Here is a 12,279-nt window from a genome sequence, read left to right on the forward strand (position 1 = left end):
GTTCACTTTAAAGAGCACAATAATCCCCCAGATGAGGATAGCTGCTTTTAATGAACATCTATTGTATTTGAAGCTACAGCCTCTCAATCACTTATTAACGGTGTAATTTTGGTCAAGTTAATAAGCTCTAAAGTAAAAGCAATATTATCCTTTGCTATAGGCAGGACTCGTTTTTACCCCAAAAGTCAAGGTCCTCTGAGCCATGAATGATCTATAGGACTAGGGCTAGAGTCATTAACATGACTTTGCAGTTGCCCAACACATAAGAAAGCCAGCCAACAAGGAGTCAATGTTCCTCAAACTTGATGGTCTACTGCCATGTAAATCAAAATCTCTTTCTGACCCAATACACCCTCTGACCAGAGGTATTTCTGTATGAATCAAGAAAGACTGTGCTACTGAAGCAGTATTATATCCTTGCTGAGTATCCTCTCCATTTTATTGTGAAGTAAACTTCTTTTTGGTTAAGTGTTGGATGGCCTATGAGTTTCCCACTTCTTTCCAATTCCTAGCCTGAACAGCTGGACCCACCTCAGTCAGCTACAACCCAGAACATCAATTTCCTCACCTGTAAAACAGAGATAATAAAACCTGAGCTATCTCATATAAATACTGTGTAGTAAGTGCTTCATAAACCTTAAAGTGCTAGATAGTTGGTTTTATTATTATTATTATTATTAAAAGAAGCATTATCGTCAGACTTGCAGAAATCATATACTAGAACAGGGGTGGAGAACCTTTTTTTCCTGCCAAGGTCCATTTGCATATTTATAACATATTTTTGATTATAACATCATTCCCAGGTCATATAATATTATCAACTTAAAGAACTCAAGCAGAGGGAGGTTGTTATCACCTGTGGTTGTCTTAGCAGGGTCAAACCAAATGATTTCACCAACTTTATATGATCCAGGCCAAATGTTCCCTATACCATTTCTAGAAGAATAACACCAGAATAAAGAAGATCTAGCTATTATCCCCAAGAATACCTGAGTTCATATATTGCATTTTTTCTTGTCAGAATATACATTAGATTTTTTCATATTAAAGACCCAATATGACCTAGATTAGAGAGCACTAGGCTTAGAGGCAGGGGAAATGAGGTTAAAGTTCTACTTCAATTATGTGATTATATATAATGTGTGGGCTAGGTTTCTCGAGGGTCTCTGGACGAGTCTTGGTCTTAGGTGGAGAAGTGATGAAGGCAGGAGAGCCATCACAAGGATGGTCAAGGATGGAGTCTGGAATCTCCTCTGTGTCTGTGTGAGTCTCTGAGTCTGAGATCGAGCTTGAGCACACACTCTCTACTCTCCAGTCCTCTCATCCCTTAAATACCTTAGTACGAATACATCACTTAGTATGAATATATCACCATATCACAGTAAGTATATGTGAACTAGAGAACTATTATCTCATCAATCACACTGAGTAAACAACATGCTGTAAGTATCCTTGCTTCAAGCAGAACACAAGTGGTCATGTCTTCCTTGACTTCTCAGGAAAAGGTATGAACACCAAAAGGAGGTAGAGAGCCAAAGCAGATATTGTCAGTGGCTTTCCTCTGGGCTAAAAGAGTTTTATACTTTACCCAGAGTTCCCCCACTATCTGTAGCCCTCTGTATCTCCCACTTTCTTTTGTTTTACTTGAAAGAGATATACATAAATCCATCAGCATGGGAGGTATTACACAAGTATGTAGAAATATAACACAGGCTAGTAGTACTGTAGCAAACAATATGAATCAATATGAGGAATTAGACATGTCCATAAGTCCTAGAAAGAGAGTATATAACAATCACACATACACCTCCTTCAGCAGCCAAGAGATAGTCCAAAACCAATCTATTGTCCATTATTTCATATGTCAGGGAATCCAATGATTCCTGCAAATTTTGAAGTCCTGCAGCAGTCTCATTAACAATTTTTTGATGTTCATGAGTCAGTTGCCATACACATTGGATTAATAGCCATGCTTTTTCAGTGGTATATGTAGTCAGAGATGGAACCACCAGATGTTTCTTGGGTCTTTTTGTTTGTTTCAAAGGTCTTTTCTGCCTCTCTCCAATGAACAAGGTGAATACGGCTTGTTGACACACATCTGATTCCTTCTCCATCTGGAGAAATACAAGCAAACCATCTCCTCCAAGCAGTTAACCTATCTGGTCCCTTCCATTCATCATTTTATGGATCTCTCTACATCACTTGGAGATTATCTAAAGATAATGGAGCTGCTCACACTGACCACTGCCCTTCCACAGGGTTGTAAAAACCTATTTGGCAGAGCCAGGGCATCTTTATCAAAAATCAAAAAATTAATAGTGTAAAGAGCTAAATTTAAAAGTTATTTAGGGCTACCTGTGGCTCCCCCTTTCTTTTGTTTTTGGAGGAGTGTCTTGATGTCTCTGTTTCTCCTCTCTATTCTTGCCCGTCCTTGAGGATTAAAAGATATTCTAGTGGTACATAAAACCTGATACTGTGCCCAAAAGTGTGCAAAATGTTTAGAAGTATATGCAGGTCCATTATCTGTTTTTATTGCTTGTGGCACACCCATAATTGCAAAAGCTTGTATAAGGAATTCAGTGACCACTTGGACTGTCTCTTTTGCTGCTGGTATCGCAAGAGTAAATCCTGGAAAGGTGTCTATTATAACATGGATAAAAGAAAAATGACCAAAAGATTTATAATGGGTCACACCCATTTGCCAAATTTCATTAAGTCTCAAACCATAAGGGTTCTTCCCTGGAGGCAGTGTAGGAGCGTGGAAAGGAAGGCAAGCTGTACAGGCTTTTACTATGCTCCTAGCTTTCTCTTTTGTTATCCCAAATTGCAAACATAAAGCTTGAGCAACCTGATGATATTTAAAATGAGATTCTGGGGCTGCCTGAATAAAGGAGAATTGGCTAATATGGTTAGAAGGCTATCTGCCTTTGAATTTCCATAAAAAATAGATCCTGGAAGTCCACTATGAGAGTGGACATGCAAGATATAAATCTTACCTACATGCTTTCTCACTTGCTCTTGAAGTTGCTTAAAGAACTGATATACATTAGAAGCTACAAATTTTATTTGGGCTGTGGTAATTCTTAGTACCATACCTATTATATAGGCTGAACCAGATATTATATTTACATCTTCTGGATAATAAGTAAGAGCTAGCATTATTGCATATAATTCATTCTGCTGACTGGACTGAAAAGGAATTTCTGATTACTCTCTTTATAATTAAGTCATGAGAGTATACAGCACAAATGTTATGTTTGGATGCATCTGTAAAGATAGTTGGTCCTTTAAGAGGAACCTTAGAAACCTTTTCTTCAAAACTCCATTGCCAATTATATAATAGCCAGGTTATCTTTAATGGAGATCCGTGTGTAAAATTTAGAACTGTGGCCAATAAAATTTGCTACTCTGGGATGGTTTCATAGCATTCATTAATTTGTGCATTGAGATAAAAGGTGTATATCTTGTCAGGTCTTATTCCAAATAATTGTATTATTTGCTTAATGGTTTTTAATAAAATTCTAGTCACAAGCATTGGGTTAAGGAGTAAGGTTTTGGTCTGATTGTGCTGGAAGGTTCACCTACTCGATCACACTGTGTCCTTGATGAAGGACTGCTGTGGGTGCCTCTTTTGTAGCAAAAACTGATATTTTCAAGGGTTTTTGAGTAACTCTTTCAACCACATTGGATAAAGCCAGTTCAACTTCTCTCAGAGCCTCTTGAGCTTCTTTTGTATGCTGGCGTGGTGAGTTTAAAGCAGTGTCTCACCTTAAAATGTCATATAATGGTTGCAATTGATAGGTGGTTTAGCCTAAGCTAAATGGACGTATCCATTGGATATCTCCTATCAATTTCTAAAAGTCATTTAAGGTATTTAGCTTCTCTGTTCTTAAAGAAAGCTTTTGGACTATAAGCACTTTAGGATATACTATATATACTAAATAATGAAAAGGAGAGTGCCTTTGAATTTTTTCTGAAGCTACATGCAATTTGTAGTTCCTTAGTATTTCTATGGTCTTTTGTAGACATGCTTCTAACATTTGCCCCTCAGGTGCATACTCCAAGATATCATCCATGTAAAGTAACAACATAACTTTTGGAAATGCTTTTCTTACTGGAGTAAGAGCAGCAGCCACATCATTCCCTGTGGCAAAACTGTCCATTCATATCTTTTATAAGGCTCAGCTAAATTATTGCTGGGTACTGAAAAGACAAATTTTTTTATATCCTCTTTATTCAGAGGGATAGAATAGAAACAATCCTTAAGATCTATAACCCAAAGAAGCCATTCTCTAGGCAATTGAGTAGGAGATGGAAGTCCAGGCTGAAGAGTTCCTATAGTTTCCATCTCTTCATTTACTTTTCTCAAATCATGCAACATTCTTCATTTTTCAGATTTCTTTTTTTACAACAAATACAGGGAATTCCAAGGACTTAGAGAAGGTTGTAAGTGTCCTTGGTCAAGTTGTTCCTGTACTATATCTTATAAGGCCTGAATTTTTTCACTTGTTAGGGGCCATTGTTCCACCCACACTGGTATATTGGTTTTTCATTGAATGGGAACAGAGAAGAGTACAGGCAGGCCTTCAACAGCAGCCCTGCCTAAAAAGCCGAAGTACTCAATTGTAATCCTAACTGTTGTAAGAAGTCTCTTCCCTATATATTGATGGGGATTTTATTTACTACTAAAGGAGTAAAAACTTTTCAGCTGCTACTGATCCTCCTATGCCAAATATATAGGTATCTGCCTTAATTTTTGGCCAATGATTGAGACAGTTGGCACCTCTAATGACTGTATGATCTGCACCTGTGTCTACCAACCCTTTCAATGGTATGCCATTTACATAGATAGTGAGAATAGGATGGTCAGCCCTAACAGCTACAGTCCAGAATTTTCCTGAATCCAGGAAGTCATCTGGATAAATATAACCAAATTGCCTATCAGGAGTGTGTATCAGTAAACCTGATGCTACTACTTCTTATGAGTGATAGATCACACATTGTCTACCTGTATTAGTGATTGGGATGTTAGCTACACATTCCCCAGTTTCCCAAGTCAGTGTATGGATAAACACTGTTTTGTAAGCATTCTTAGAAGGTGAAATGGTTAAACCTATTGTGCCTGGAGGCAAGGAATCTATAGGCCAGACAGGGACAGATTTCACCTCTCCAGGGGATATCTCATAGTCCCAGCTGCATACAACTCTATTTTCCCCAGTTGTGATCCCTTTCCCTCATCAGGTTGCTTCTTGCTTGATTGATCATGTTGGAGTACTGAACTTTTAAAGAATCTCTGTGTGTAACATTGCCTGCCATCATGCCCCACCTATTTTTTTGCCTGGGACCCTGGAGCCAAACCCTGCTTCCCATTTCCCTGAGTCAATCTACATCCTGACGCCCAATGGAAGCCTTTGTTGTATTTTGGGCATGGGGTTTTAGGTCTTTTTCTCCCACCTTGTTTTTTCGCTCTTCCTTTATGCCAACATTGAGCTTTCAAATGCTCTATTTCACCACATTGAAAGCATTGACAAATTTCTTTGGAAGTCTCTTGCCAAAGGGACCCTGTCTTCCCATGTTCAGATCTTGAAACGTCTGCATCATAGCCTGGGCATAAAAGGTATTTGTGCCCACTGTGGCACAGCATCTTATGATCTCCTCTAAAGGAGCATCCTTTTGTGGTTCTAGTATAATTCTTCTACAATCCTCATTAACATTTTCCTTAGAAAGCTATCTTATAATAATTTCTTTTGCTACATTTTCACCAAAAGTTCATATGACAGCTGTCTGCAGACATCCCAAAAAAATCAGCACGCACACACACACACACACACACACACACACACAGAAACAGAGAGAGACAAAGATTCATTCTATGAGGCAGAAGAAATGAGAAAATATATTCCAGGCATGGGGGATGGCCAGTTCAAAGACATGGAAATGGAATGTCTTGTATGAGGAACAGAAAGATGGCCAGTTTGCCTAGACTGCAGAATATAGGATAAGTATCAATGTACAGTAAGACAAGAAAGATAGATTGAGATCAGGTTGTGAAGAGCTACAAAAGCTAAACAAAGGATTCATATTTTATTTTGAAAGCCACAAGGAATCACTTGAGTTTATTGAATAGGGGAATTGCACTTAAGGAAATCACTATTTAGAGGACAGACAGTACTGGTGAAAGACTTTTGGATGGAGACTAATGAGGATGCTGTTGTAAGAATCTAGGTAAGAGATGATGAAATCTTACACTAAAGTGGTAGGTACATGAGGAAAGAAAAGGAGTAGAATGTGTGATATATTATAGAAGCAAGATGTGGCAACAGAATATGTAGGATAAGGGATTTGAAGCACCAAGATTAACACTGCTATTATGGACCTAAAAAAACTAAGTATATAAATATAAATCGCTTAAGAGTCAACCTTAGCTTTCTTGAAATTTTTTGCTCAATGTATCCTGCCTAGAGGAGGACAAGGTATTTGTAGGGATTACCTTCATCCAATTCAATGTGACCTTCAGATTCAAGTTGGAAGTCTCCTTAGCATCGAAGCCAAGTCCAAATAACATTTTTATATCATTGAAAAAAGACTCCATGAGATGGAGGAGTTATCTAGTATATATTTATGTGTGTGTATGTATGTATGTATTAATGAGGGCACATCTATATTAATGTTAGTTACATACATCAAATAATAAGATGATTTGATTTTACTTCCTCTTTAATTTAGAAGTCATATTTAGCTATTTTAAGGAAAATGGATATTAGATTAACTAAATCATATTGAGCTTACACTGTCTTCCTGAAAAAATGGCATATTTTCTATAAATTTTCTTGGCATGATTATGATGGTAGCATGTTTTAAATAGAGAACAATTTTCCATATGGACCAAAAACATAAAACATTCCAGTAGTTTTACTACATTATGCTTGTTTCTATTTTATGTACAATATTACATTACAGAAATAAGCCATGAGTATGGAACTGAATCCAAGGCTAATTCACAATAGCTATCATCGTCATCATTACATGTAGACCAAGAGAAAAATGCTGTGTGTTGCAAGGAACTAAATCTGGAGAACAGATCCAAAAACCTTTAGGATAGAGTCTATAATCTGAGTATCTTACGACTAAGAGTCTATAGGCCTCTTGCCCAAGCACTTCAGAAAGATGTCAGTCCTGGGTGGCTTTCATAAATCTAAATTATTGGGAAATATAATCTGTTTCTCTTGTACCTACTAGCCAAATATACCACAAGGGAGGCTAGCAACCAAAGCAAAAAGAGCTTACTTAAAGCATGCAAATATTAGAACTTTGCCCTTGGCCAACAACAATATTTGAACTATCCTTCCCTTTTCTTTCTCTCTCTCTCTCTCTCTCTCTCTCTCTCTCTCTCTCTCTCTCTCTCTCTCTCTCTCTCTCTCTTTCTCTCTCTCTCTCTCTCCCCCCTTTCCTTTCTCTCTCTCTCTCCCCCCTTTCCTTTCTCTTTTTTCCATCTGTCTTCCTGCCTGCCTCTTGTTCTGTTCCATTTCATTTCAAGGAAAATTCCTGCAGGAGCCAGAGAGATGGTCACCAACTTTGAGTACATCCTGTTCTGCAGCTGTTCTGCTATAGTGCAGTTCAGAGCCTTCAAACCTTCAACACCACCCCTGCAGAAGGAAAAAGTAGATTCTGGAAACAAAGATAACTTTTCTGCATCCAGTTCATCATACAGAATACTTGTTGGGTTAAGGATTGCTCCAAAGTATCTTATTTCAGAGGCACTATATCTAACCCCAAAAGCTTTTCTGCTGTTATGGACAAAGCTGTACAAATCTCAACCCCACTCTTTAAAGCTAGACCGTGCAAGCAGGAATGCCAAGCCCAGTTAGAAAAAGCAAGCATGAACAAGAATACAGAAATTTAACCATATTATAAAATACTTGAGAGGACTACTTATCTAGTGGTTAATAAGCATAATTTAGTTAGTGTTATAAAGGGGAGTCTTTGATATGTTTTCTTTTTGCAAAGGCACTAGTGTTCTCTCTTCCCCTTGTCCCCTTCTTTCATCTCTCTCTGTCTGTCTCTCTCTCTCTGTCTCTTTCTTTCTCTCTCTCCTCTCTCTCTCTCATACACACACACACACACACACACACACACACACACACACACACACAGTGTACTCTCACCCCAGAGAAGCAAGAAGGAACAGGACCAGGCAAGATCAAAGAGATATGTTCAATTAGTGAAAGTCCCAACATTTCATTTTGGGGATCAGAGAAAAGGGAAAACTCCAAACCTTCACTTTTCATTTCCGTGTTTATGGTCAAACCTTCACTGCCACATTAAAAAGGTAGACACAGAAATGTGAGGTAAGAACTAAGGAAGAAAAAAGTGAATTATACAATAAAATAGCACATTTTGTAGTCCTGCACCCAGTAGCCTGCAAAAGTAGGCAAGGAGAAAAGAAAAATCATTTATTAAGCACTTAACTATGTTATCAGGTGCTGTGCTAAGAATTTTATAAACATTCTATTTCATCCTCATAATAACCTTGGGAGATGGGGCTGTTGTTATCATCCTCGTGTTACAGACCAGGAACCTGCAGTAACTAGAAGTTAAGTGACTCTTGAAGGGTAACATAGCTAAGTATCAGAGATCAGAATTAAGTATCTAACTCCAGATCTAGTATTTTATCCCCAGAACAACTTAAATGGCTTGGCTGCAGAAAAGAGGAACAGAACAAAATCCCTAAATTTTAGAAAAGTCTTTAAAAAGTTACATCCAAAGAATGCAAATGATTTCTTGCATTGAGAAAGCATCTTAGTATCCCAGAGTGATCAGCTCCTTCATTTTATATTCAGTATAAAGAGAATACAGGCCTAAGCAGGAAGAAACCCAGATCCAAAAGTGTATATTCCCATACTTCATTATCAAAAGGATGAACTTTTGATGACAGACCTTTTCCTTTTAAATTTCCATGGAATTCTTCAGACTATCAAAGCTGAGTATTTCAAAGGGGATGAATTTAGCATTAGATGGGTGGACAGACATGTGACTTTGTCAAAGTGGTTTATCCTTTATGCAAATTACAAAATAAAACAGCTGTGAGGAAACATTTCTTTGACCTTTCCACCTTCCCAGTTCTTTTCATTGTTACACTCATCCCTTTGGTATAGGCCCAGCACATGGCCCAGCTGGTCCCTAGAACCACAGTTATCATCATCCCAAGTAATAGAGAAACACACCGGGTGCTGGCAATAGAGGACAAGATAAATAGCAGCGAGTGTATAGTATAGACACTTGGCAGTATGATTGTGCCTACAAAATTCTTTTCATCTTTGTTTTGATGGACAAAGTTCAATGCCAGAATATTTGGTTTATGAGTCATACTAATTACAGCTGAGGGAGAGAGGAGGGAACCAAGAACAAAAACCAAGCATGTTTAGGAAAAAAAAAAAGTTCCATACTTATTAGATTGGATAGGGAAGCTACAACCTAGGAATGAAGAGGGCCAGATGTTCCCTTCCTATGGGAGTATTGGATTGGGTCACTCCCAGTGGGCATCAGTGATCCTTAGCAGCTATATGTATCTATCATACTAACTATATCATCAGGATAGAGAACTATTACATTGGTGATAAGAAAGAACTTTAATCTAAAATTCATATGCCCAAGTATCTAGAGCTCCCTCCTTTTAAACTGCAAAGATAATCTCTTTCAGATTGCACATCCTCTAACCTTTTGCAAGATAGGGGTGAGAGACAAGTCCCAGCACTGCCACTGACTTACTGAGTCATCTTGGGAAATCATTTAATCTCTCTGAGCCTCAATTTCTTCAACTTCAAAAATGAGGAGATTAAACTAAACAATTTCTAAGTTCTCTTATTGCTCTAAAGCTCTATATTTCCAGAGGCAAATGGGAGAAGGCAAAGATGATGCTCTTCTTCCTGGGACACTAAGCAGATTTGCTGAAGAATTTCCTAACTTTCTGTCCCCAGATCCAGCTGTTGATGGTATCAAGGCCACTATCAGTAGCTATAATTGTACAAATATAGACAGAAATGCACACACAGGAATAAGCACATTTATTTGCAAAGATGCCATGTGTGCCTTGGCAGATCATTGGAAAAGCTTATGTTTCTTTGCTCTGTAAAAAAAACAAAAAAAGTAGGAATAAAGCTACTTCCAAGGAGGTCACAGTTCCCACTGGGACCTGTGATATATCTAGCCTTTGGGAAAATTCATTTTTCTCAGAGAACTTTACATTTTAGTTTAGGTTATTAAAGAAAGACTCTCCCTTCTACACAAAATTCCTCATTTTCTAAAACATGGAAGAGGAAAAGAGAGAGAAGGAGGGAGGGGGGAAGAGAGAGAGAAGGAGGGAGAAAGGGAGAGAGAGGAAGGGAAAGAGAGAGGGAGAGGGAGAAGAAGAGGAAGAGGGAAAAAGGGAAGGAGAGACAGAAAACAGAGTAAGAAAGAGAGGAAGGGGAAAGAAAGAAAAAGAGAGAGATCAGAGAACCAAAATTCCCTTTCAAGTGGAAGAATTATAAAGTAGAGTCAAGGGATTAGAAAAATCTACAAAGAAACCCGGAACCGGGATAGACGCTTTCTTTGGAAAAAGAAGTGCACAAATGGCAAGGATCTCCCCTTCCTTCCCCCTCCCCCCATAATTGGTGTTTCTATCTAACGACAGAAAATCACAAGGGTGCACAGAGAAACATTTATGTTTACTATTCCTCTCCCTCCAACCCCCGACATAATCTACATAAATATAAACACAAGTTGATTGGTCCTGAGTCAATGTGTGTGTGCACAAGTTGTGTGTTGTGTAGTGTGTAATAGAGCAAAGATAGGGAGTTTATACAACATGTTGTGTCTCTGGTATCACAAATGTACCAACAAAGACTCATACCCTCCCGAGGCATGAGCAGCAGCCCTAAAGCCCTCAAGTGAGCCTGGTGAAGTGACATTGTTTTTTCCTGTCCAAGCTGGATTCCCTTCAGGAACATCTCAGTTATTTAAACGCAGAAGCTGACAGTCAATGCTTCCGGTAATATTTGTGGAGACAGTTGGGATAAATCTTGACTCTCCAATCATAAAAAGAAGCTACCCACGGTGGGTAGCTGTTTCCTACCAAGCATATTCAGAGAGTGGGTCCCATCTTTCTTTTCTCAGAAAAGCACAAGAAAAAACATGAAGAAGAAAAAGAAGAACAAAAAGAGGTGTATGTCTAGTCCTGAGAATGTTTACTAGCAAAAGTCTTCGGAAGAAGTTCCCGAGCACTCCTTCCCTTTCCATAACCAGAGAGTGAGGCCCTAAATTGCAGCCCTTGGGTATATCTATGGCGTGAATGACATCAAGGAACAGACACGGAACGGATCCTTTCCCTTTTTTGTACGCCTATCAGCAGCCCAGAAACTCTCAGCCTTCATCACTAAGAATCCGCCTGCTGCAAACTTCGGACGCTTTTGCTGTGGGGATTTTTTGATAAAGAATTGGGCTGGGGTCAAGGAAGCAAAATCCAAATCAGCGCCTGATTCCCTTCTCTACCGTCATCCTCTCCTCAGAACCTTTTTAGCTCCCCTTCCTCTCCCAACTCCCCCCTACCTCCCAACACAATCTAGCCCCAGCCGGTTCAGCCTACCTTGCTGTTAACTTTCCGGGTTCAGGGTTTTGTTTTCTACCTCGTCTGTCTTTGCACCAACTGTCTTGTTGCCTCAGCAGAGGCTCGCTCTTTTAGAGCATCTCCTGGGGGCTGGAATCTCCTCCCCAGCCAGGTCTGAGGGAAAGCACAGACTTGTTTGAAAGGAGAGACAGCAAGGGGGGAAAAGTCCCGAGGGAAGGAAAAAAGCAAGGAGTGGGGGTAGGGGAACAGTGCAAGCAACAGCCAGTCCCTCCCAGCACCTTTATCTCCACAGCTCCACGATTTCTTTGGCCAGAAGCGGAAATGCGGTTTCTCGAAAGTCAGGGAAGAGAGGAAGAAACCAGGACAAATACGTAAAGAGAAAACCCCAGCCAGATGTGAGGCGCAGTGGAGCCTTGAATGGCTCCCATTGCGTTTTATATAAACGGCAGCAGTTAAGTATTAACTCTGTATGTGCCTGGGTTGGCAGGGGAAAATCAACCTCTGCTGTTCCCCGCCACCCCTTGGGAGCTAGCCCAGACTGGAGAATCAGACTTGCAACATCAGAGTATCTGAAAGTCAATCCAGATGTTAGCCTCTTGTGCCTTTGAGAGCTAGGAGGCAGTGGCATCAGGAACCCAGACCAAGGATATTCAGGGCCAGGTTCAGGAGCATTA

The 12,279-nt window shown here is 39.4% G+C and overlaps 1 protein-coding gene across 4 annotated transcripts in view; it reads right to left on the reverse strand.

Moving 5' to 3' along the window:
- Window positions 1-12,021, reverse strand: part of C1QTNF1 (C1q and TNF related 1) — a 33,785-nt gene extending 21,764 nt beyond the window's left edge. For 2 of the 4 annotated variants that reach the window (XM_051995465.1, XM_051995462.1), the window contains exon 1: window positions 11,624-12,021. The gene's annotated coding sequence lies outside the window, so the exon portion shown is untranslated. The remainder of the gene's footprint in view (window positions 1-11,623) is intronic. The other 2 variants (XM_051995463.1, XM_051995464.1) reach the window with 2 other exon arrangements.
- Between the last annotated feature and the right edge of the window lie 258 nt (window positions 12,022-12,279).

This window comes from Antechinus flavipes, chromosome 4 (assembly GCF_016432865.1).
Source record: "Antechinus flavipes isolate AdamAnt ecotype Samford, QLD, Australia chromosome 4, AdamAnt_v2, whole genome shotgun sequence".
In the NCBI taxonomy this organism is placed as follows: Eukaryota; Metazoa; Chordata; class Mammalia; order Dasyuromorphia; family Dasyuridae; genus Antechinus; species Antechinus flavipes.